The sequence below is a fragment of the Macaca fascicularis genome, chromosome 10 (genome assembly GCF_037993035.2).
Source record: "Macaca fascicularis isolate 582-1 chromosome 10, T2T-MFA8v1.1".
In the NCBI taxonomy this organism is placed as follows: Eukaryota; Metazoa; Chordata; class Mammalia; order Primates; family Cercopithecidae; genus Macaca; species Macaca fascicularis.
This window is the reverse complement of record NC_088384.1, coordinates 17,152,049-17,175,959: the sequence shown is the minus strand read 5'-3', so window position 1 is coordinate 17,175,959 and position 23,911 is coordinate 17,152,049. Positions and strand designations below refer to the sequence as shown.

The 23,911-nt window shown below is 40.5% G+C and overlaps 1 long non-coding RNA gene and 1 pseudogene across 1 annotated transcript in view; one reads left to right on the top strand and one right to left on the bottom strand.

Moving 5' to 3' along the window:
- The window catches only part of LOC135965310 (uncharacterized), a 288,369-nt gene that overhangs the window by 175,191 nt on the left and 89,267 nt on the right, over positions 1–23,911 (top strand). The window lies entirely within an intron of this gene.
- On the bottom strand, positions 7,824–8,693 carry LOC123567309 (lysosomal enzyme trafficking factor-like; annotated as a pseudogene).

The window sequence follows — 23,911 nt, the reverse complement described above, 5'->3', positions numbered from 1 at the left end:
AGGCACTTGTTATTTCAAATGGGGCTTGACACAGCCTCACAAAGAGTACAAAACCAAACCATTTTCACAGGCAATCAGACCCAGGCAGTTAAAACAAACTGAGAACTCAATTACAGCCCATTACTGTCTGATCCAGGGCTCCCCCCTCTGCACATCCCTTGGCTTCTAGAAAAAGGAGTGGGAAAGGGCAAAGGGAACCCTTTCTGTAGCCTGCTATTAGGCTGGGATCACACAAAAGGCCCTTACTTCTCCCATCAATCCAAGTGGGAAAGGCAAGTGAACAATTCTCCTGTGATTTAAACAGATTAAAAAGTAAATGATAGTGTTGACAAAGCCCTAAGCAAAGATTCTTTTGGCATTTGATTAGTAGCATGGACCAAAAATGTCGTGTGTGTGTGCGCACATGCAGACGTGTGGTCTCTTCCTCATAACCACATAATACATATGTCACATCTAATGGTACTGGCAGTCAGGATGAAATAGGGTTCCACTTTCATATGGGCTTTCTGAACACGTCAAATTGGTACTTCTTCTGCAAAATGAGAGTAATAATGCCATCAACCACATAGGGATGTTATGAAGACCAAACAAAGTAAGATTTGTATAGTTACTTTCTGATTATCTGCCTTTGTATCTATCAATCAATCAATGGAGGAGCGTGGTAAGAACCATACAGGCATGGTTAATGGAATCATACAAAGATTCCCCCAGGTCCATTTGGAGACATGAGCATGTTCTGAACCATTGTTCTATGTTGCAAATGCATAGAAATTACAGATAAAATATTTTACATAATAAGAACATGGTTCTCTTCAAAGCATTAAAAAAATAGATGATGGGGGAATCTAGAGTGTTAATCCTGACACTGAAGTACTATGATCTGTGAACATCAGGATCTGCTATGGGTAGTTGGGGCTGGGGACCTGTTTCCCAGGTGGGGATGAGGACCAAATGCATCCCATGCATGGGAAGAGCTGTACCTTTGTTGCCCATTTGAAGCCAGGCCCTGGACAGCCCATGAATTGATACCTTAATAGCTCTGCCTTCCCACCTTATACCATGACCAGGAAGATGCTAGAAGGATGTACCTTGTGGAGACTGGGTCCCTAGTGAGCCTGGCAGGTGGACGCAGGATTATACTATGTGTGGGAGGCAGGCATCCTCTTACAAGGCCAAGTTTATATGCATTCCAGTGTGGATATTTTCAGTCTATTAAATTTCTCTGTTTAAAGAAAACTATCATATCTTCTCCATCTCTGTGTCATTCCTGTGAGCTTTAACAGTGAATTCATAATTACAATAATAGTTTTTCATTAATTTGTCATTGATGATCTATCATAACCATATAGTGTTCTAGGTAAACATAGTCTAAAAAGACCCAATCCTTCTGGCCAATAATAACAATAGTACAACAAACCATTTATAGTTCACAGCCTACTTGAGTCTCACACCAACCCTGTGAGGAAGGGCTAATCCTCGGACAGTAAACAAATGAGGAAACTGAAGCTATGCAAGATAAATTAGCTTCCTCCAAGTTATGCAGCTAGCAAGTTGTGGGCAGAGGCTAGAACTCAAATCTTCTGATGTCTTGTAAAAACCCAGAAGGCAACCCCTGAAAAAATACAGCTGGAGTGTGTAAAAACTCAGGGTTTCCTAGAGATGGCAAGACCCATGTTGGCATAAAGGAAGCAAAACTTCTGAAGAATAAGCCTGAGAATGTAATATAGGAAAAATATTGGTAAGGGATGAGATACTACGTCGCACCCACCACAATAACTACTATTAAAGAAAAATTAGCTGAGCATTTTTTCATGTGTCTGTTGGCTGTATGAATGTCTTCTTTTGAGAAATGTCTGTTCATATCCTTTGCCCACTTTTTGATGGGGTTGTTTGTTTTTTTCTTGTAAATTTGTTTGAGTTCTTTGTAGGTTCTGGATATTAGCCCTTTGTCAGATGAGTAGATTGCAAAAATCTGGCCATCAGAGAAATGCAAATCAAAACCACAATGAGATACCATCTCACACCAGTTAGAATGGCGATCATTAAAAAGTCAGGAAACAACAGGTGCTGGAGAGGATGTGGAGAAATAGGAACGCTTTTACACTGTTGGTGGGATTGTAAACTAGTTCAACCATTATGGAAAACAGTATGGCGATTCCTCAAGGATCTAGAACTAGATGTACCATATGACCCAGCCATCCCATTACTGGGTATATACCCAAAGGATTATAAATAATGCTGCTATAAAGACACATGCACACGTATGTTTATTGCGGCACTATTCACAATAGCAAAGACTTGGAATCAACCCAAATGTCCATCAGTGACAGATTGGATTAAGAAAATGTGGCACATATACACCATGGAATACTATGCAGCCATAAAAAAGGATGAGTTTGTGTCCTTTGTAGGGACATGGATGCAGCTGGAAACCATCATTCTCAGCAAACTATCACAAGAACAGAAAACCAAACACCGCATGTTCTCACTCATAGGTGGGAACTGAACAATGAGATCACTTGGACTCAGGAAGGGGAACATCACACACCGGGGCCTATCATGGGGAGGGGGGAGGGGGGAGGGGGGAGGGATTGCATTGGGAGTTATACCTGCTGTAAATGACGAGTTGATGGGTGCAGCACACCAACAAGGCACAAGTATACATATGTAACAAACCTGCACGTTATGCACATGTACCCTACAACTTAAAGTATAATAATAATAAATAAATTTAAAAAAAAAAGAAAGAAAAATTAGCTAATGTTGGCAAGAATGTGAAGAATTTAGAACCCTGGTATGTTGCTGGTATAAACATCAAATGTTATAACCACTGTGGAAAAGAGTTTGGTGGTTTCTCAAAAAGTTAAACATAGCATTACTGTATGACCCAGCAATTCCACTCCTACATATATACCCCAAGTAATTGAAAACAGGGACTTAAACAAATACATGTGCATGCATGGTTAGAGTAGCATAATTTACAATAGCCAAAAGGTAGAAATAACCCAAACATCTATCAATGTATAAATAAATTGTGGTATATCCATACAGTGGAATATTATTCAGCCATGAAAAGGAATGAGGTACTGATACATGCTACAATGTGTATGTATGCACCTCAAAATATTTATGCTAAGAGAAAAAACACAGAAATAAAATGCCACATGTCATATGACTGATATGGTTTGGAAATTTGTCCCCTACAAATCCCATGTTGAAATGTGATCCCCAATGTTTGAAGTAGGGCCTAGTGGGAGGCATTTGGGTCATGGGGGCACTTCCCTCATGAATGGCTTGGTGCCCTCCCCATGGCAATTAACAAGTTCTCATTTTATTAGTTCCCATGACAGTTGGTTGGTATTATAGTCAATACAAAGGGCCTGGAGGCCGGGAAGCATGGCTCATGCCTGTATCCCCAGCACTTTGGGAGGCTAAGGCTGGAGTCTTAATCACTTGAGTCCAGGAGTTTGAGACCAGCCTGGGTCACATAGTGAGACCTCACCTCTACAAAAAATCAGAAAATGATTAGCTGGGCATGGTGGCGTGCAGCAGCTACCGAGGAGGCTGAGATGGGAGGATCACTTGAACCCGGAAGGTTGAGGTTGCAGTGAACCATGATTGCACCACTGTGCTCCAGCCTGGGCTACAGAGTGAGACCCAGTCTCAGAATTAAAAAAAAAAAAAAAAAGGAGAGGGCCTGGCATCTCATCTTCTCTCTCCTGTTCTTACTCTAGCCATGTGATATGCAGTCTCCCTCTTCACCTTCTGCCATGAGTAAAATCTTCCTGAGGTCTTACCAGAAGCAGATGCTGGCACCATGCTTCTTGCACAGCCTGCAGAAGCGTGAACTAAGTAAGCTCATTTTCTTTATAAATTGCCCAGCCTGAGGTATTCCTTTCTAGCAACACAAAACTGACTAATACAGACTCTTATTTTTATGAGCGATCCAATGTAGGAAGAGCCACAGAGACAGAAAGCAAACTGGTGGTTGTCAGAGGCTTTGGAGACAGGCCATGGTAGTGACTGCTTAAGGGATATCAGGTTTCCTTTAGGGAAATTAAAATGTTTTAGAACGAGATAGAGGTGGAGGTTACACAACATTGTGAATTATACTAAATGCCACTGTATTCTTCACTTGAAAATGGTTAAATTTTTGTTATTTGAATTTTGCCTCAGTAGAAAGAAAAGAAACAATAACAAAACCCCAGCCACTCTGGCCCCAAAGCTCACAGTCATCTTATTTGGCCACAGATATGGTGTCTCTCTCATTGGTTCTGATTGTGGAACCAGCACCCAAATTGGGCTATCTATGCCAGAAAGAATGGGAGTCAAGTGCAAATGACCTAAAGAGTAACCACTATACGACCAAAATGACAAAATTCTTTAAAATTATGTTAATGACGAGTTGATGGGCGCTGATGAGTTGATGAGTGCAACACACCAACATGGCACAAGTATACATATGTAACAAACCTGCACGTTGTGCACATGTACCCTAGAACTTATAATAATAAATAAAATAAAATAAAAATTGTGTTATCTTTCTTGTCAACAAAGACATTTAGCCAGCTCCCCAAACCTTCCTAATACACAGTTTCTAAAGCATAACCCTAGGGAAACTTCTTTCTTTCCAGAATGATTGGCACAGATTGAGGGGCTGGGAGTTATTTAGGAAGGAGAGGCAGAATGGTAGAAATAAAGATAGTGTAGGTGAGGAAGGGATGGCTCCAAAGACATGAGTCAGAGAAACTGAAACAACTGTGTACATAGCCACACTCCACTCCCTGATGGAAAACAAACTTCTCTCAGGTCAAGGAGCATGTCTTATTTATCACCAGAAGAACCTATTATAGAACCTAATTTATAGTAGGCACTCAGCAAATATTTGTTTAATAAATAAACTATAAAGGAAAATACATTTGGGTTTCACCCTGTTGGCCTGACTCATGAATCATCACACTAAGGAAAGGGCAATGCTAATAACTAATTGAGCTCTTTTGTTCACTCAGTTCACTTATTCATCCACCCACGCATCGACCCATCCGCCCATCCATCCATCCATCCTGTCCAACCATCCATCCACGTATCCATTCATTCATCTTCTTTCCTTTCAAAATTCAACAAGTTTGTATTGATTGCTTACCCTATGCTGCCGCTGTTTTAGAATCTGTGGCTATAGATATGAATAAGATGGTCTCTTTCCTGCAGGGGAATTAGTGGCAGAGCAAGAAGGAGCTGGAGAAGTAGGCAGAGGCTGGGCAGTGTGGGTCTTGGAGAAGTACAGGGGAGGTCAGGCAAGTGGAGAAGTTCCGTGACCAACCACAGAGGCAGTCTTGTTGTGCTGGGTGACGTGGGGGAAAACCAGGGAAGCCCCGTTCTTCAATGAGCCCAAGGGACAAGGACAGAGTTAGAAAGGGGAGATAAAAACAGGAAGATCAAAATCCAGAGGATTTCAAGTATAAAGTAGAGAGTAGATATTAAAGGGTGGGGGGAGATACAAATTAACAGCTATAGTGGAATTGTGGTACCCACCCCTATCATTATTGGGTGCTGGTTATATGGATGAGGGGGTGGATCTGCCTGCATTAAAGACAAAACTTAGAGTCACCATTCACTATGATGACACAACGGGAGTGCCTCTTGCCTTGAGCTGCCCATGGTTGTAAGGATGGTTCCCTAAAGATGTCCACACCTTCCTCCTTGGAACCTATGAATATGTTATAGTACATGACAAAAGGGACTTTTGCAATTGCAACTGAGTTTATGGAACTTAAGATATTATCCTGAATTATGAGTGGGCCTCATCTTATCACATGAGCTCTTAAAAGCAGAGAAAGCATTGGGGTAAGAAATATGAGACAAGAAGAGAATTCAGAAAGCTTCGAAGCACAAGAGGGGCTCACCTGCTGTTGCTGGGGGGAGGAACAATTGGAAAGCGTGAGAAGAAATGTGAGTGCCTTGTAGGTGCAAAGACTGCCACTCAGACGCTAGCCTGCTAGAATGTAGAGACGTCGATTTGATAAGCACAGGGAACTGACTTCAGCCAGTCACCTGATGGAGCTTGGAAGTGGATTCATTCCCCAGAGGTTCCAGGAAAGAACAAAGCCTTTCTGACACCTTTGCTTCAGCATTGTGAGACTCCAAGCAGAAACCCCAGCTGAGTCACACTGTACCAGACTTGGCCTACAGAACTGTGAGATGAGTGGGCGTGGTCTCAAGCTGGTAAATCTGTAGTAATTTGTTATGGGAGCACTAGAAAATGAATACACGTCCTGTAACAAGACTCTGTCTCACATCAGGTAAAACAGGGAGTGCCTCCAGAGCAGAGATTATTTTTTATTGTCCTACACACCCTGGAGTTAGACCATCTGGGTTCAAATCCTGCCTCTGACATGCACTGCTGGGTGACATAAGGTCAATCTTTTAATATTTCTGAGTGTCCTCAGCAATGAGACTTCTGCACCTATTTTATAGGACTGTTTTAAGGAGTGAATGAGTTAACATTTTACCTTGGAACTGTGGCTGGAACAGAAGAAATTCGGAAAGTATTTTATTTCTTTGTGATGATGTGTCTGGAACACAGTAGAAGTGTTTCATCAGTGGCAGATTTTCTTCTTGCAAGGAACACAGTGGTTTGACAACTAGCTCCCCTCTTTGGGGCCAACGTACTCATTCTTCCTGATGTTGGAGGAGTTGGCTGAGGGCAGCTGCCTCACCTGGGGTTGTAGCTCCCTGTCATTGCTTGGGAGCTGAGCCTGGCTCCCTGGCCTCAATTCAACCTGACTCTGAAGGGCTATCCCAAGGTCTCTGTTGCAATATCAGGCAGTTCAACTTCTCAGAGGTGTTGCTCCTGAGATCATTCTTCAAGAAATCTTCTGCATATGCATATCTGTCCCAGAGTTTGTTTCCCAGCATACCTGATGTAATACAGTTCTCCTTCTTCTCTTGCTCTTTTCTTGCTTCTATTCTTGCCACTGTGATTTGCAGACTATGCACTATGTGCCACAACACTGTTCTATTTGATAAAGCACTTCTAATCCTACATGTATAAGTCAAGGCAGATATTGTTTGCTCTGTCTTAAAATGAGAAGGTTGAGACATTGAGTAGTGAGATACTTGCCCAAGATCAAAGAGCTGGCAACAGGCAATGCCAGGATTAGAATGCGGGGATGTAGGAGAATCAAAAGCCAGTGGCTTGCTGTTTATCACATTGAATTGACCAGGTTGCCCTTGGATCAGACTTTTGGGACATGAATCCCATCTTTGCCTGGGCTTGAGTGAGTGTTCCCCTTGGGTATAGGGCTCTGAGCTACTTTTGCTGCTTTCTCAAGCAGCATCTGCTTGGCTTCTGGGGAGACCTCGGGAAACTTATCATTATGGCAGAAGGGAAAAGAGGGAAACAGGCACATCTTTTATTATTATTATTTTTTTTAGTGTTTGTCTTCTCTTTCTTTTTTTATTATACTTTAAGTTCCAGGGTACGTGTGCACAACATGCAGGTTTGTTACATATGTATACATGTGCCATGTTGGTGTGCTGCACCTATTAACTCGTCATTTACATTAGGTATATCTCCTAATGCTATCCCTTCCCCCTCCCCCCACCCCACAACAGGCCCCAGTGTGTGATGTTTCCCTTCCTGTGTCCAAGTGTTCTCATTGTTCAGTTCCCACCTATGAGTGAGAACATGCGGTGTTTGGTTTTTCATCTTTGCGATAGTTTGCTGAGAATGATGGTTTCCAGCTTCATCCATGTCCCTACAAAGGACATGAGCTCATCCTTTTTTATGGCTGCATAGTATTCCATGGTATATGTGTGCCACATTTTCTTTCTTTTTTTTTTTGTATAAAATTTAAATTTTATGATCATGTCTGGACCTTTTTACACTTAACACAATGGAAATGTTCATATTCATTTTTTTCCCCCAAAGGAAAAATTTCTGAATCATCACTATGTTGCACAGTAGAATAGAAATATGAATTCAGGTACTCAGTCAAGTTTCTAAAGAATGCAAATAACAGACACGATTTAACTTCCAAAATCTGAAGTCATCAACATGATTTTGTAGTACTCTATCTCAGGTTTTACCTAAAAATTCATTATTATTCAGATAAAGATAGCCCCCTGATCACATGTTTTTAAAAAGCCTCTGCCCCACCACAACTTCCTGAGATCTGTGAAGAAACTGCAGACTTGTGATCAGACTCCATATAGGACTGCCAGTTTTGTAATCGTAGGGAAAAAACGGTGACTGATTTTATGTGTCAATCAGTTGTAGTCTGCTGATCTGATTAGAAGCCTTGACAAATGCCTGGTGGCGATTGCAAATAACTGCCAAGCATATAGGGATGATACAGTAGCCCACTGTTTTGGGATCAGCTCTTGTACAAGAGTATAGGAACAAAAACATCTGTAAGTAAGGTACCAGAAAAATAATTGTCCACAACCAAAAAGGCAAGGAGAGTAATCAAGCTTTCAAGGAGTGTGTCCATGTGGTTCCTTCAAGGGGCTCCTCAGGGTGCTGTTGAATGTGTTCCAAGGCCAGCCTATTGTAAGTCTCATTGATTTCAAAAACATAGTAAAATGCTGCCGCACTTGCTAACAGATACAATCCCACACCAATCCATCCCATCCGCTGACGGAAATTCATCATTCGCCATGCTCTGTGCCTTCCTGTCCCGGGTGGCCAGCCCACCTGCCGTCCTGGATGCCGCGGTGCCACATTTTCTTAATCCAGTCTATCATTGATGGACATTTGGGTTGGTTCCAAGTCTTTGCTATTGTGAATAGTACCGCAATAAACATACGTGTGCATGTGTCTTTATAGCAGCATGATTTATAATCCTTTGGGTATACACCCAGTAATGGGATGGCTGGGTCAAATGGTATTTCTAGTTCTAGATCCTTGAGGAATCACCACACTGTATTTCACAATGGTTGAACTAGTTTACAGTCCCACCAACAGTGTAAAAGTGTTCCTATTTCTCCACATCCTCTCCAGCACCTATTGTTTCCTGACTTTTTAATGATCACCATTCTAACTGGTGTGAGATGGTATCTCATTGTGGTTTTGATTTGCATTTCTCTGATGGCCAGTGATGAGTAACCAAAACAGCACGGTACTGGTATCAAAACAGGCACATCTTACATGGCCAGAGCAGAAGGAAGAGAGAGAAGGGGGAGGTGCTACACACTTTTAAACAGCCAGATCTCGTGAGAACTCTACTAGGAGAAGAGAGCAAGGGGGATGGTGCTAAACTATTAGAAACCACCCCCATGATCCAATAACCTCCACAAGGCCCCACCTCCAGCATTAGAGATTACATTTCAACATGAGAATTGGGTGGGGACACAGATTCAAACTATATCAGAGGGTAAAGCTTCTGTGTAACCAGGTGGCATTTTCTCTAGGAAATGATATTCTTCTAGGACCAAAGCTCTTCTCAGGACCAAGGGTCCCTGTCACATATATCCTGAGGGCTACCCTTTGGTCAGACAGGTCTTCAAATAGCCAATGATCAGGTTCATCCTTGTCCGTAGGTCTAAGCTCCTCCCAACTGAGTCTGGAGAATACACACAGTCCATAAATTTATACCCACATAATCTTTGGGCAGGAGAGTTATAACCTTGAAGACCTTATCCTGCTATGTCATGCAAGCTAATGTTGGAGAAAGCTTTATGTTCAAGCATGTACATCGCAACATTATTTATAGAAGCAAGAGAACAACAAGGACACCATCTAAATATGCAGCAAGTAGAATACTGCTAAATAAATGTGAGCAGATAGTATTCTGTCATAAAAAATCATGTTTTCAAGTAATATTTAATGGCCCGGAAAATAGCTCAAAATATATTATTAAGTGAAAGGATTAGACTGGTAAACACTTTTCATTGAATTCTGTCATACCAATAGGAAATAAAAAGACTGGAGAAATACACGAAAATATTCATAGCCATTATTTTAAAGAATGTAGAATGTATTGTCTTAATTTTTTAAATAAATTAATATATTTTTCAATTTTGTGCAAATTGTGGGAACCACTTCTATTATCAAGAAAAACAGCCATTTAAAAAGATCCTGTAAAAAATCTACATTTTTAAAAGGACTTATTTTAGCTTGCAATAGAATACATTTTGGGTCTTATACTCTAATTCAGTAGAAGCCAGGGGGTTTGAGCATTTCCTTTTCAGGTTTTTACAATTTAAAATCTGCTCAGTGTATCTGGCATGTTTTGTGCTTGGTTTTCAGTCAGTAGTTCACGGCATTAGATGGCTACATATCTAAAGCATCCAGATTGCTTCTGATTACTGAGCATGCTGTTAGGATATTTTATGTGCCATTCTTTACCAGCTTGTTTTTTGTTTTTTGTTTTTTTTTTTTTTTTTTTTTTTTGAGAAGATTGGAGCTCTGCAATCATTCAAAAAAATAAACTTCATAAATACATAGCTCATACCAGGTACTGGTTTAGATATTCATGATACAGGAATGAATATGTTTCTTTTTTTAAGAACTAATACATTATAATATGTACTGTCATTACATTACGTACTAGAATTATGGGTACGCAGAGTGGAAGAACTAGCTTTAGGGTTTCCAATAAATACTGTATGGAGAAAGGGATTTCTGAACTGGGTTTTGAAGGATAAGTAGGTGTTACTGAGGCTGAGAAAAAAATGAGAGATGGTCATTCTAGGAAAAGGCTCTACTCCGAGCAGAAGGACAAGATTGTGAAGATACAGGACGTCTCAGGAAAATTTGTGAAACTGACGAAATATGTGGCGGGGAGACTAAGGTGGGCCAGATTAGGAGGACTGGAATGTTGTGTTAAGGAATTCATGATTTGGTTTTTGAATAAAATGGGAAGTATTGGATAATTTCAGTGGCAGTACAGAGAATAAATAGGTTAGTTGATTCAGGGATCTAGCATAAATATATTTACTTTCGAACAGGCTTATGAACTGAATTGACAGAAATATCCTAATGGGTCACAGTACAATTATTTATTAGCATATATCCCATGTACTCAGTCATGGTTTAGACACTGTGAATAATACATAAAAGTTAAAAAATATTCCTATTAAGTATATTTATAGCTCTTCAAATACAGGGCACCGAATAGGAATGAACATTTTTAAAAAATGAATATTATTGTGAGACAAGACCGAAATATGTGTTTTAACTATGAAATACTAAAAGAACCGAGAGTTCTAAGATCCTTCCACAACGTCAGTACAGTTTATAGTGTAATTATATGGGTGGATTCCTGTTTCCAGCAGTGGTAGACTAGGCAATACAGACTGCCCAGCAACCATGGAGGCTTTCTATTTTGGGTTTTCAGAGCAGTAGCAAGTTCTTGCATCAATCTGTGTGGACTTGGGGTAACTCGGCATAAAGGAATGTCTCCGAGAAGCTGGACCTGCTTTACCTTGAAAGGAGGAAAAAACAAGTGACTTTGTAGGGGGTGTGTGTGTGTGTGTGTGTGTGTGTGTGTGTGTGTGTGAATAATGCAGTAATTAAAAGAGCAGACATTGCATCCAGACTGCCTAAGCTCAAGTCCAAGTTTTGCCACATACCAGTTCTGTAAGCTTGCAAATTTCATATCTCTCTGTGCCTCAGTTTCTTTATAAAGTAGGGATGCTAACATTGGCCTCATAGGATTGCTATGAGGATTTACTCTAAAGCATTTAGAATAGTGCTGGGCTCATGTGAAATAACTGACAAGTATTAGTAATTACTGATACTAAGGTTTGTGATCATTTGCTGAGGAGCCAGGGAGTCAGAACAGGGAGATGTGGCCATGAGGAAAATACTGGGAAGAAAAGGGTCAGGGGGCAGGGGCCCTGGGTCTCAGCATCATTGTTCCCTCCTTTCCTCATTTCCTTCCTTCCTCTTTACCTTCCTTTCTTCCTCTGTTCCTCCCTTCCTCCAACTCCCCCCCCTTACCCCACCTCCTTCCCCCTTTCCCTCCCCCTTTCCCTCCCTCCCTCCCTCCCTCCCTCCCTCCTTCCTTCCTTCCTTCCTTCCTTCTTCCCTTCCCTTCCCTCCCCTCCCCTCCCCTCCCCTCCTTCTTCCCTTCTTCCCTTTTTCCCTCCCTTCCACAATAATTCACTGAGTGACAACCTGTTCCAGATACTCATCTAGCTATTATAAAATTGCAGCAAACAAAACAGTTACAGAACTGCCCTCAGAGTCTTTATCTTCTAGTGAAGGAGACAGACAAACACATCAATTTAATGCCAGGTGGCATTGCCTGTTATGAAGAAAAATTGGATGGATTGGATGTGAGATTTGTTTCTTAAGAATGATCTCAATCTTGGCATGGAGTAAAGAAAGTGCTAGGCCAGTGGGGAGACAGGTGTACCGTGAGGGACAACACAGGAGTGTCTGGGAGCTGTCCTGGATTGGAGAGCCAGCCCTGCACTGCAGCCTGAGGATGCTTCCCCCGTGTAATCTCATCATCCACAGCAGCATCACCCTTTGCTTTCAGATCTTGTACATCAGGCATCTTAGAATCTCAGGACGGGGGATATCACCATGGGTTTTGAGACCTTATCTGCCGACCATCTCCCAAGAGTGAGTAATCAACATCCTGCATACTTGGAGTCTTCGCACCCCAGAGGACCAACTGCCATGTGCAGATGTGTCCCAGCAACACTCAGGGCATTTGTGAGCTAATGTACAAGACCACCAGATACCAAGTGGAATGGGGCAGAATATACCATTATTTATTTTGAGAGTAAAATCCAAACATGTGAGAACACTCTCTATCCCCTAGCACACTGGGAACAGAGAGCATGATGGTTAATTTTTTGTGTCAACTTGGCTAGGTCACAGTACTCAGATACCTGGTAAACATACTGTGAAGGTACTTTTTTTTAGATGAGATTAAGTCAGCAGACTTTGAACAAAGCAGATTGCCTCCACAATGTGGGTGGGCTTCATCCAATCCGTTGGATAAGCCTTAAGAGAAAAAAGACCTCCTTCGGAAAGAGAGGATTCTTCCTGTGTCTGACTTTAAACTCGAACCGCAGCATCAACTCTTCCCTGGGTCTCCAGGCCACTGGCAACTAATTAAAAGGAGGACAAACACCTCTGTCCTCTGTCACTTCTGGCTAACTCCCATTCATATCCTTCAGGATTCAGCTCAGGTGTCACCTCCAAAACGATGTTGTCGCTGGAGTCTCAACCTGGGTTAGATGCATTTTCACACTCTGTAATAATTGTTTCTATGTATTTCTTGGACAGTTAGGATCACCTCATATTCATAATCATATGCCTAATGCCTAGGAGAGATCCTGCCCTCTAGGGAGAAGCTCACTAAACAAGATGACAACATGAATGCAATGACTGCTCAGGGCAGCCCCTTTGTCTCAGTCATCTCAAAATATGCCTAGTACCCTAGTATTGCTAGCCTTTCACTACATTTTAGCTGAACTGGACTAAACTACCCAAGCCATCCCTAAAGGTGGCTGGTTGTACATGAGAAAGGATGTATTATGGGTTGAACTATGTTCAGCCAAATTCATGTGTTAAAATCCTAACCCCCAGGACCTGTGAATGTAACTTTATTTGAAGATACTGTCTTGACAGAAATAACCAAGTGAAAATGAGGTCATCAGCGTGGGGGCTAATGCAGTGTGACAGGTGTTCTTATAGAAAGGGGAAAATTGGACACGGAGAGATGCACAGAGGGAAGATGATGTGAAGAGATACAGGGAGATGCCAGTTGTATGAGTCAGGGTTCTCTAAAGGGACAGAACTAATAGGATAGATGTATATTTGAAGAGGAGCTTATTAGGAGTATTGACTCACGTGATCACAAGGTGAAGTTCCACAATAGTCCATCTGCAAGCTGAGGAGCCAGGAAACCAGTTCAAATCGCCAGACCTCAAAAGTAGGGAAGCTGATCGTGCAGCCTTTAGTCTGTGGCTGAAGGCCCAAGAACCCCTGGCAAACCACTGGTATAGGTCCAAGAGTCCAAAAGCTGAAGAACCTGGAGTCTGATGTTCAAGGGCAGGGAGCATCCAACATGGGAGAAAGATGGAGACCAGAGACTCAGCAAGTCTGCTTTTTCCATGCCTGCTTTTATGCTGGCAGCTGATTAGATGGTGCCCACCCAGACTGAGGGTGGGTCTGCCTCTCCCAATCCACAAACTCAAATGTTAATCTCCTTTGTCACACTCTCACAAACTCACCCAGGAGCAATAGCTTGCATCCTTGTAATAGTTGACACTCAATATTAACCATCACATCAGCCAACAAGGAGAAAAGCCTGAAACAGCTACTTCCTTCACACATTCAGAAGGAACCCACCCTGCTGACACTTTGATTTTGGAGTTTTAGTCTCCAGAACTGAAACAATAAACTTGTTGTTTAAACCACTCATTGTGGTATTTCATAACCACAGTCCTAGTAACCCAAGACAGGGTATACCCCCACCACCAAATGCTCTTTTTCAATTTACCCAGGTATCCAGCCACCCATGTAGCTCTTTCCAGTTCTTTAATATTTAAGGAAGAAGTGAATCTTTAAGCCACTGAGATATCACAAAATCTTGACTATCTTGTTTCCTGGGCTTCCTTACTTCCTAACACAACTGGAAAGTGAACTTTCTCTGAGCATGATGCCTGGCACATAGTAGGCAACCCATAAGCACTGGATGACTGAGTGAATAAAACATGTTGTGTTCATGATTTATTCACTCATTCAGTCAGCGCTTATGGGATGCCTACTATGTGCCTACTTACTCCTCATAGCGCAATAAAGCCAACCTTCTGTGTCCTGTTTGACTCTCTTAGATCAGCCTCTGCATTCCCCTTTAACTTCAACCGCCTTTGAGGTTGTTATTTATTTCTTACCAGGTGCTTTGATTCATTAGCGGTTTCCATTAAAGCTATGGTTGAAAAGACACTTTCATTTGAAATCCTTGAGCATGGTGTTTTTGTTAGCTGGCTTTTCCTACTCTGAAATAATTACTTTTTTTCTGAGGTGCTGAACTTTCTCTTGTTTGTCTCTTTTCTCTGACAGCCCTTTCTTTGATCCTTTCTGGAAAGACTTGTCCAGGCCCATTTAGTAATGCCAGAGGATCTTAAAGGAAAATAAATCATTGACTATTCACACTGAAAAAGACTCTAGGAGATGCTTTTGTCCAAACTCTTCATTTCCAGATGAGGTCACCGTTTTCAAAATATGCCATGTGAATGGTAGCACAGCAGTCATAAAAATAATAATAAAAGCATTTGCCTTATCTTTTATCATTGGCAAAGAATTTTCACTTATATGATTTTACTTCATCCTGCCTTAAGTAGAGTGAGATAACTTGGAGAATTTAAAAAAGATTATTGGCCCTGGTGTCAGGATTAGAATTCGAATCAGTTAGAATTCTAGCATTGCTACTTCTATTCTGTTATGACTCTGGGCAAGTCATGTCACCTTTCTAAGCCTGTGTTTCTCCATCTATAAATGGTGAGGACCCAAGTTTCCCAATAAAGTTGCTAAAAGACAAAAAATATGAAAGATCTTTGGAAACCATAAAGTGTCACAGAAATATAAAATATGGTAATTTTTATTTCAGCTTTTTCTTGATTTTTATTGTTATCAGTAGAACAGGGACAGAATTTTTAAAAAGAATTTTATTTTTAAGTGAGAAATTAGTAAATGTGCCAACTATACAGGGTGCCAATTGAATTCATAGTGAGAAGCTTAATATATCAGAGATGCCACTCACATCACGGCATTCATTAACGTGAACTTAAAATTTGAGATGTGTTTGTGTGTGAATATCTGTCTCCATCACCACTAAGTTGCTTTTTAAAAGAAATGCATTCTTCTATGTCCTTTTTTAATTTTTTATATTCTTTCTGGTTATAAAAAGTTCACTGTTTCATTCATTCATTCAGCAAATATTTATTGACCCATGTGCTAGATACAAGTCAAAACACTAGGTAATGTAGCTTTTAACAAAACAAGGTTTTGCCCTCATGACACTTACATTTTAGATGGAGGAAATGGATGGTAAATGTAAAGTAAATGTATAGTATGTCAGATGATAATATAAATTATGGAGAAAAATTTAAAATGGTAGCAGGAGAAGGAGTACTTGAAGGTAAATGGTAAGACTCAGGAACACAGCACAGACCAGAAGAAGATAATAGAAAAGCCATGGATGTAGCTGAGGGAAAAGCAATTAGGCAAGGGAACAGAAAGTGCAAAGGTTTAGGGCATGATCACATGGTCATACTTGGCATGGCTGGGGAACAGCAAGGAGAATATTGTGACTAAAGTTCATTGGATGTGAGGACAGGAGTGGAATTTGAGATCTCAAAACTGGTGGTGCTGGGTGTGAGAGTGGCAGTGTCACATAGGGCCTTGTAAACAGTTGTATAAGGATGTTGTTCTTTACTCTGAATAAGAAGAGAAGCCATTGGAAGATTTTGAGTAAAGAAGTGACATCCAGGCCGGGCGCGGTGGCTCAAGCCTGTAATCCCAGCACTTTGGGAGGCCGAGACGGGCGGATCACGAGGTCAGGAGATCAAGACCATCCTGGCTAACACAATGAAACCCCGTCTCCACTAAAAATACAAAAAAATTAGCCGGGCGTGGTGGCGGCGCCTGTAGTCGCAGCTACTCGGGAGGCTGAGGCAGGAGAATGGCGGGAACCCGGGAGGCGGAGCTTGCAGTGAGCCGAGATCGCCACTGCACTCCAGCCTGGGCGACAGAGCAAGACTCCGCCTCAAAAAAAAAAAAAAAAAAAAAGTGACATCCAATTTATGATTTTAAAGGATCCCTTCAGCCATGGGGTTGAGAATAAACTATAGCAGGAAAAGGTAGAAATAGGGAGAATGTGGCAATACTACCAGAAGATGTGGGAGGCTTTCACTAGTGTGGTCACAGTAGAGGTGATGGGAAGTTGTTTGTATCAGTCAGGACAGACTATGCCATAGCCTACTAACAAAAGATCCCTGTTATCTATGTGGCATAGAATAACAAATGTTTATTACTTGCTGAGGGATATGTGCTTCATGGAATGTCTGTGGCTCTAATCCATATTATGTTTACTGTAAGACTCAGGCTGGCAAAGTAGCTTCTATCTGGAACATGGCCAGCTGCAAAAGAGGCATTGGCCAAAACAAGTAACAGGACTGCTCCTGAGTGCAGGAGAGCAAGGATTAACAGTCTTCAAAGGGAGGAGCATCACAGAAAGAGAAGTCAGGACAGTTAGAGAACAGTTACATCATCTCCCACATGGTCAAATTCACGTTCTACTTTGAAGGTAGACACAACAGATTTGGTATGGGTTTGGACCTAGGCTGGTGACAAAAAGAAATAAATGAAGAATGACGTTGAGGATTTTGCCTGACCAACTGTAAAGACAGAGTTGTAATTTTCCAAGATGAAGATGATTATGGGAGGAGCAGGTGTGGGGCATGCCAAGCTTGAGCTGATCACTAGACATCCAAGTACAAATGGCAAGGGCACAGTTGGATAGATGAGTCTGAAGCTCAAAGAAGAGGTTCAAGTTGGTGATACCAATTTGGGAATCGTGTTGAATGCAGAAAGAATGGAAAGTACAGAAAAGCATTAAAAAAAGGGAAACTATACAAAACTAGATGTGAGCTTTAAAATCTACCTTTATGGTCACTAAGCCATGAATGACAAGGAAGATATCATTTGGGAATTTCCAAATTGTGACCATAGCCTTGTCTCACAAGTTAATATAACATCTAAACAGTTGTTTCTGGCATGAATATAACTCAGCCATAGCCTCCCCCTTAGCCTCCCACTTGTACTCTCTGCCAGTTTAAGGTACCAACCTGTGCAATTTTTCATGACAATATATCTCTTATTATTTCATGTAATTATTAACCACAATCTGAACTCCCTGACTCCCAGTCCAAACTCTTTCTACCATTCCAACAATGTCAATTTTTCCGATCGCTAAAAGCTACAGCTCTGTCCTTAAAAGATTAGTTTTATGGTTTAACCATTAGAAGTGTTTGCAATATGCCCGATCCATTCTGAAATAAGCCCCAGACTTCAAGTCACGGCCTTTTAGATATGGATGATTTAGAGGTTGTATAGTGTAATGATCAATTTCATGCAAGAAACTTCTGGAGCCTTCTCAACAGTCTTCTGCCCTCTGAGTTCCTTTGTAGTGATGTGCTCAGCCCTAATTCAACAAACAGTTTTCCAACATTTGCTCTGCCACCAGTTCTGTGCTAGGCATCCTGGAGGATATAGACATAATAAATAGTTTGTCCTTGCTGTAAGAGAAGTTGTGCTATAATAGGCAGCCTGCTATATTTTGGAGCAGCTTTGTTAGAAATTGTTTCTAATGTTGATCCAAAATTCAGCTCACCGTGGTTTCTGCTCATTGGCTTCTCCATGGTCTAATACCTTAGTAAGTACCAGAGGGGGAAGATCCAAGTGGGAAGGGAAGTTTCCTCTCCCCCATCCCTGCTAGTTTCTCTACAAGGCAAGGGAGATACCAGTATAATGGTGACCACTGACAGTCAAGATCATAAATCCTACCACATACGACAGTGCACAGAGTCACCATACATTGAAACATTGCATAAATGCACCTGGGCCTTCCTTCCATATTTCCTCCATGCATCTGGAACCCACTCAATATTCAGCTATTGTGATTTCCTCTCCTTTTTTCTTGTATCCATATCTGACAAGCATGTCATTTTGTTTTCATGATTGATGTAACAGGCCAAGGAGCTTGCGATCTTAGAATCCAATGAGACTTCAGGGAAGATAGAAACCTTAATAGATGTATAGGTGGATTTTGCTGCGACCCAGCTATATATTTTCCTTCGGGGTAAAACACACTGGCCCAATGAATAATAAAATATTGGTTTTGTTTCTTATTTTCATTGCTTTTAGTAGGTATAATTTTATCAAGGATTTCACAGAGAAGGGGTCACTAGGATGAGGCAAAGATTTGGGTATTTTTGACTTTGTTGGATATAATGCCAGCAGAATTTTGTCCTAATATTTAAGAGAAGATATTTCTTATCTTGACACAATCAGTCATCTGTTGCTTGACTGTCATCTTCAGTATCCCCTAAAAACATTCATGCAGCCTGTATTTATACACCTTCAGTGAAAGAGATCACATTACCTTCCAAAGCCGCCCTTTCCATCTTGGCCCATTTCTGATGAAGAAAAATTTCTTTTGTATGTCAAGGCAAATCTGACCCCCCTGTGACTTCCATCTCACGGCCCCATTTCTATCCCTCGGGATGAAAAGGGAATAGATTTCACAAGCTGATTCCGTTTTTATGTAAAAGTTCTTCAACTTGACTACAAACCCCTCTAGTTATGTCAAGGTCTACTAACCCGCAGGAGATATTCCCAAATGTTGGTTATTTCTCTGTAATTGACTTTTCTGCTCAGCGTTCAGGTCAGACGAGCCTCTATTGATCTACGGATCTGAAATCCCCTCTATGTACACAGTCAAATGGAGTGCAACAGCTTGGGTATGGGTATTGGCTATGAATAAAAGTCAGGGCTCCTGGTACATGCCCCTTTCATTTGTAATGAAATAACTTACAAAGCCCCTTCTCAGGGCTCTAAAGAAGACCTCACTTTAATGCCTAAAGATCTTACCATTCACTAAATGTACATGCAAATGACAACTTTGTTTAGGAGCCAGATAGCCAAGTGGTCACTGGTATATGTGATCATCAATGTATACACACAATGTTTGTACATAACAAGTAAGAGTACTTGCATAAGAGTAAGAGGTAGAGTGGTAAATACACAAGAGCAAGACTGACCCAGTTCTAATCCTGCCTCTACCATTTTCTATATTTTGTGCCCTTAGGCCAGCTACTCTTTCTCTCTGGACGTAATTTTTCTCCCATATTTGCAAACCAGAGAAATAATATCTCCCCACAGGGATATTGTTAGGATAAAACAAGTGAAGGCTATAAATATAGTTCCTGATACATAAAAGATGCTCTAAAAAGTAAGTTACATTCTTCAATTTTTTAGTTTACAAGGTGTTTTTAAATATATTATTCAATGACATCTAGGATTCATTTGATCTAATTTTCAGCCCTTAGGCAGGGTCATTGCATGTATAAATACATTATATTCCAGGAAGAAAGAAAAAGAAAAACATAGAGGGGATTGTGCATATGCCTACTTGAGAAGTTTTTCATTATACCCAACTTTCATTATACATACTTCTGTCTCTCCGTCTGTAAAATGTTTAGGTTGAACTAGGTGATCTCCAAGGTCTTAGACTCTATTCTTATTCTCATCTATTATTCTTGTAACAGTCTAAAACTATTTTTATTCGGTTCTTAAAGGAGAAGGTGAGGAGAGAACTAACATTCTTTGAGTACCTCCTCTATTCTAGGGCTTCTGTTAAATATTCTATCTAGTATCATTTTGTGCTCACTACCACTTTATCAGGTAGGCGTTACTACTCCTTTTTCACACATAGATGGAGAAGGTTATAGAGATTAATAGATTGGCCAAACCATTTAGTAAGTAGCAGAACTTCCAAAGCTCTGTTTGCCTCCAAAGCCCTTATTCTATCCAGGATACTATTCTGAAAGTTGCCAAATACCACTCTAGGTACCCAAACATTTAATTACTATTAATCCATATGTTGGTTCTACTTTCTGCAAGCATCTTGTATTTGCTTTCAAATAAACCATTCCATACTTTCAATTGACCCATCAGTGTTTCAGTAACTATAATTGCTAAGTCTATCACATTTGGGGTAATGTCAGAGTAAATGTAGACCCTGGTGAGGATACTCTCTGGATTGAAGGGTGACTCTGAGGTCAATACCTGGGCACCCTGAATAGAAGATCCAAGATGAACTAGCATTTGCACAGGTAACCTCTTGCCACCACCCAGGGACAATGGGCAGTTGTGAATAAATTCCCTGTCACGAAAGCTGTTCCATCCAAAGTTGTGAATGTTACAAACAGGATTCAGAGGTCCAGTGAGTGATTATACTAGATGGCATTTGAAGAGCCTTTGGAACTTCTATTCATGCTGATGTTGAAAATCTTTGTTTCTTGACTCCAAGATTGGCTACATATCAGGTTACAGGGCAAAATAAATGTAGGGTCCCATGTTTCAAAATTATTAAGATTTTTAAGATGCTGATGGTAGAGCATTAAACCAAATATAGGGATCTTCTGAGCATACAGCTCTGTGCAACTGCATAGGTCACATACTGTTATGAACTGAACATTTGTGTTCCCCCGAGATTCATATTTTGAAGGATTAACCTCCAAATGTGATGGCATTTGGAGATAGGGCCTATGGGAGATAATGAGGATTAGATGAAGTCACAAAAATGGAGCCCTCATGATGAGATTAGTGGTCTTTTAAGAAGAGGAAGAGATCAGTTCACGCATGCACTCTCTTTCTCTGTCTTTTTTTCCCTCTGTTGTGTGAGGACACAATGAGGAGGAGCTACTTGAAAACCGGGAAGAGGGCCCTCACTAGGAACCAATTCTGTATGCACCTTGATCTTGGACATCCAGCCTCTAGAATTGTGAGAAATAAATGCCTGCTCTTTAAGCCACTCAGTCTATGGAATTTTGTTATAGCAGCTTGAACACAATAAAACACATACCTATGAATTCATACTTACCTTACTCCATAGTATAATGCCTTATTATCTATTTCATACCCAGAATACCTGACTTAGACATGTGTTCAATAAATATCAAATAAGCAAAGAAGTGAAAACAATACAAATGGGTGTGGTTCGAATCTGAGCTTCCAAACCTACCACCCAGAGAACCTTGAGTGTGGTATCCAGTCCCTCAGAGGGACATCAATGAAAGAAATTGAAGAAAACACAAATAAATGTAAAGATATCCCACGTTCATGGATTAGGAGAATTAATATTGTTAAAATGTCCACACTATGCAAAGTGATCTACAGATTCAACGCAATCCTTATCAAAATTCCAAGGACTTTTTCAGAGAAATAGGAAAAATTCCTAAAACTTGTATGGAACCACAAAAGGCCCTGAATAGTAAAAGCAATCTTGAACAAAAAGAACAAACATGGAGGCATCAAACTGCCTTCAAATATGCTACAAAGCTATAGTAATTGGCTTGGTGTGGTGGCTCACATCTGTAATCCTAGTACTTTGGGAGGCCCATGCAGCCGGATCACCTGAGGTCAGGGGTTCGAGACCAGCCTGGCCAACATGGCAAAACCCCATCTCCATTAAAAATACAAAAAATTTCTGGGTGTGGTGGTGCACGCCTGTAATCCCAGCTACTCAGGAGGATGAGGCAGGAGAAATGCTTGAACCCAGGAGGTGGAGGTTGCAGTGAGCTGAGATCATGCCACTGTACTCCAGCCTGGGTGAGAGTGAAACTCCATCTCAAAACAAACCAACAAACAAAGCTATAGTAATCAAGACAGCATGCTACTGGCATAAAAACAGACATATAGGCCAATGGAACACAATAGCTTATAAATAAATCCATGCATTTATTGTCCATTGGTTTTCAACAAGGGTGCCAAGAACGCACTATGGGGGAAGGACAGTATCTTTAATAAATGGTATTGGGGTAACTAGATATCCTATATCTCATACCATATTCAAAAATCAGAGGGGATTAAAGGCTTAATATAATACCTAAAAGTATAAAACTACCAGGAGAAAACAGGAAAAAGTCCATGACATTGGCCTGAGCAATGAAATTTTGGATATGACCCCAAAAGCACAGGCAACAAAAGCAAAAATAGACCACTGAAATTATGTCAAACTGAAAAGCTTTGGCACAATGAAGAAAACAAGCAATAGAATGAAGTTACAACCTACAAAATGGGAGAAAATATTTGCAAGCATACATCTGATGAGGAATCAATCTCCAAATTATATAAGGAGCACAACAACTCAACAGCAATGTAAATAACCAAATTAAAAAACAGGCAAAGGATCTGAATACATGTATCTCAAAACAATACATACAACTGGCCCACAGGTAGATGAAAAAAATTCTCAACATCACAAATCATTACGGAAATGCGAATTTAAATCCCACTGAATATCACTTCATACCTGTTACAATGACTATCATGAAAAAGACAAAAAATAAGTAGTGTTGGAGAGGATGTAGTAAAAAGGGAACCCCTGTACACTGTTGGTAAGGGTGCAAATTAGAATACTAATTGTGGAAAACAGTATGTAGGTTCTTGAAAAAAATTAAAAATAAAACTACCATATGATCCAGCAATCCCACTGCTGGTTATATATTCCAAAGGAAATAAAATCAGTAAGTAAAAGATATCTCTACACTCCCATGTTCCTTGCAGTATTATTCACAATAGCGAAGATATGGAATCAACCTAAGTGTCTATTAATGGATGAGTGGATAAAGAAAATGTGGTGTATTTACATAATGGATGACTACTCAGTATTGATGAAGAAGGAAATTCTGTCATTTGCAATAACACAGATTAATCTGAAATGACATTTGTTCAGTGAAATAAGCCAGACACAGAAAGACTAATACGATTTCACTTATATGTGGAATCTTAAAAAGTTGAACTCATAAAAGTAGAAAGTAGAATGGTGGTTGCCAGAGGCTGGCAGGGAAGGAGTGGCTAGGGGAGATGTTGGTTAAAGGATGCAAAATTCCAGTTAGAGAAGATGAGTACCTTCAAGAGAATATTGTAAAACATGGTGACTGTAGTTAATAAAATTGTATTGTATTCTTGAAAAGCACAGAGAGTAGATTTTAAGTGTTCTTACCACAAAAAGTTAGTTTGTGAGATAATGCATGTTAATTAGCACTACTTAGCCGTTCCACAATGTACACATATTTCAAAACATCATATTATAGACCACAAATATATGCATATATAAAAATCAATTAAAAATATTGATGTTTTTTCTTTGAGACAGAG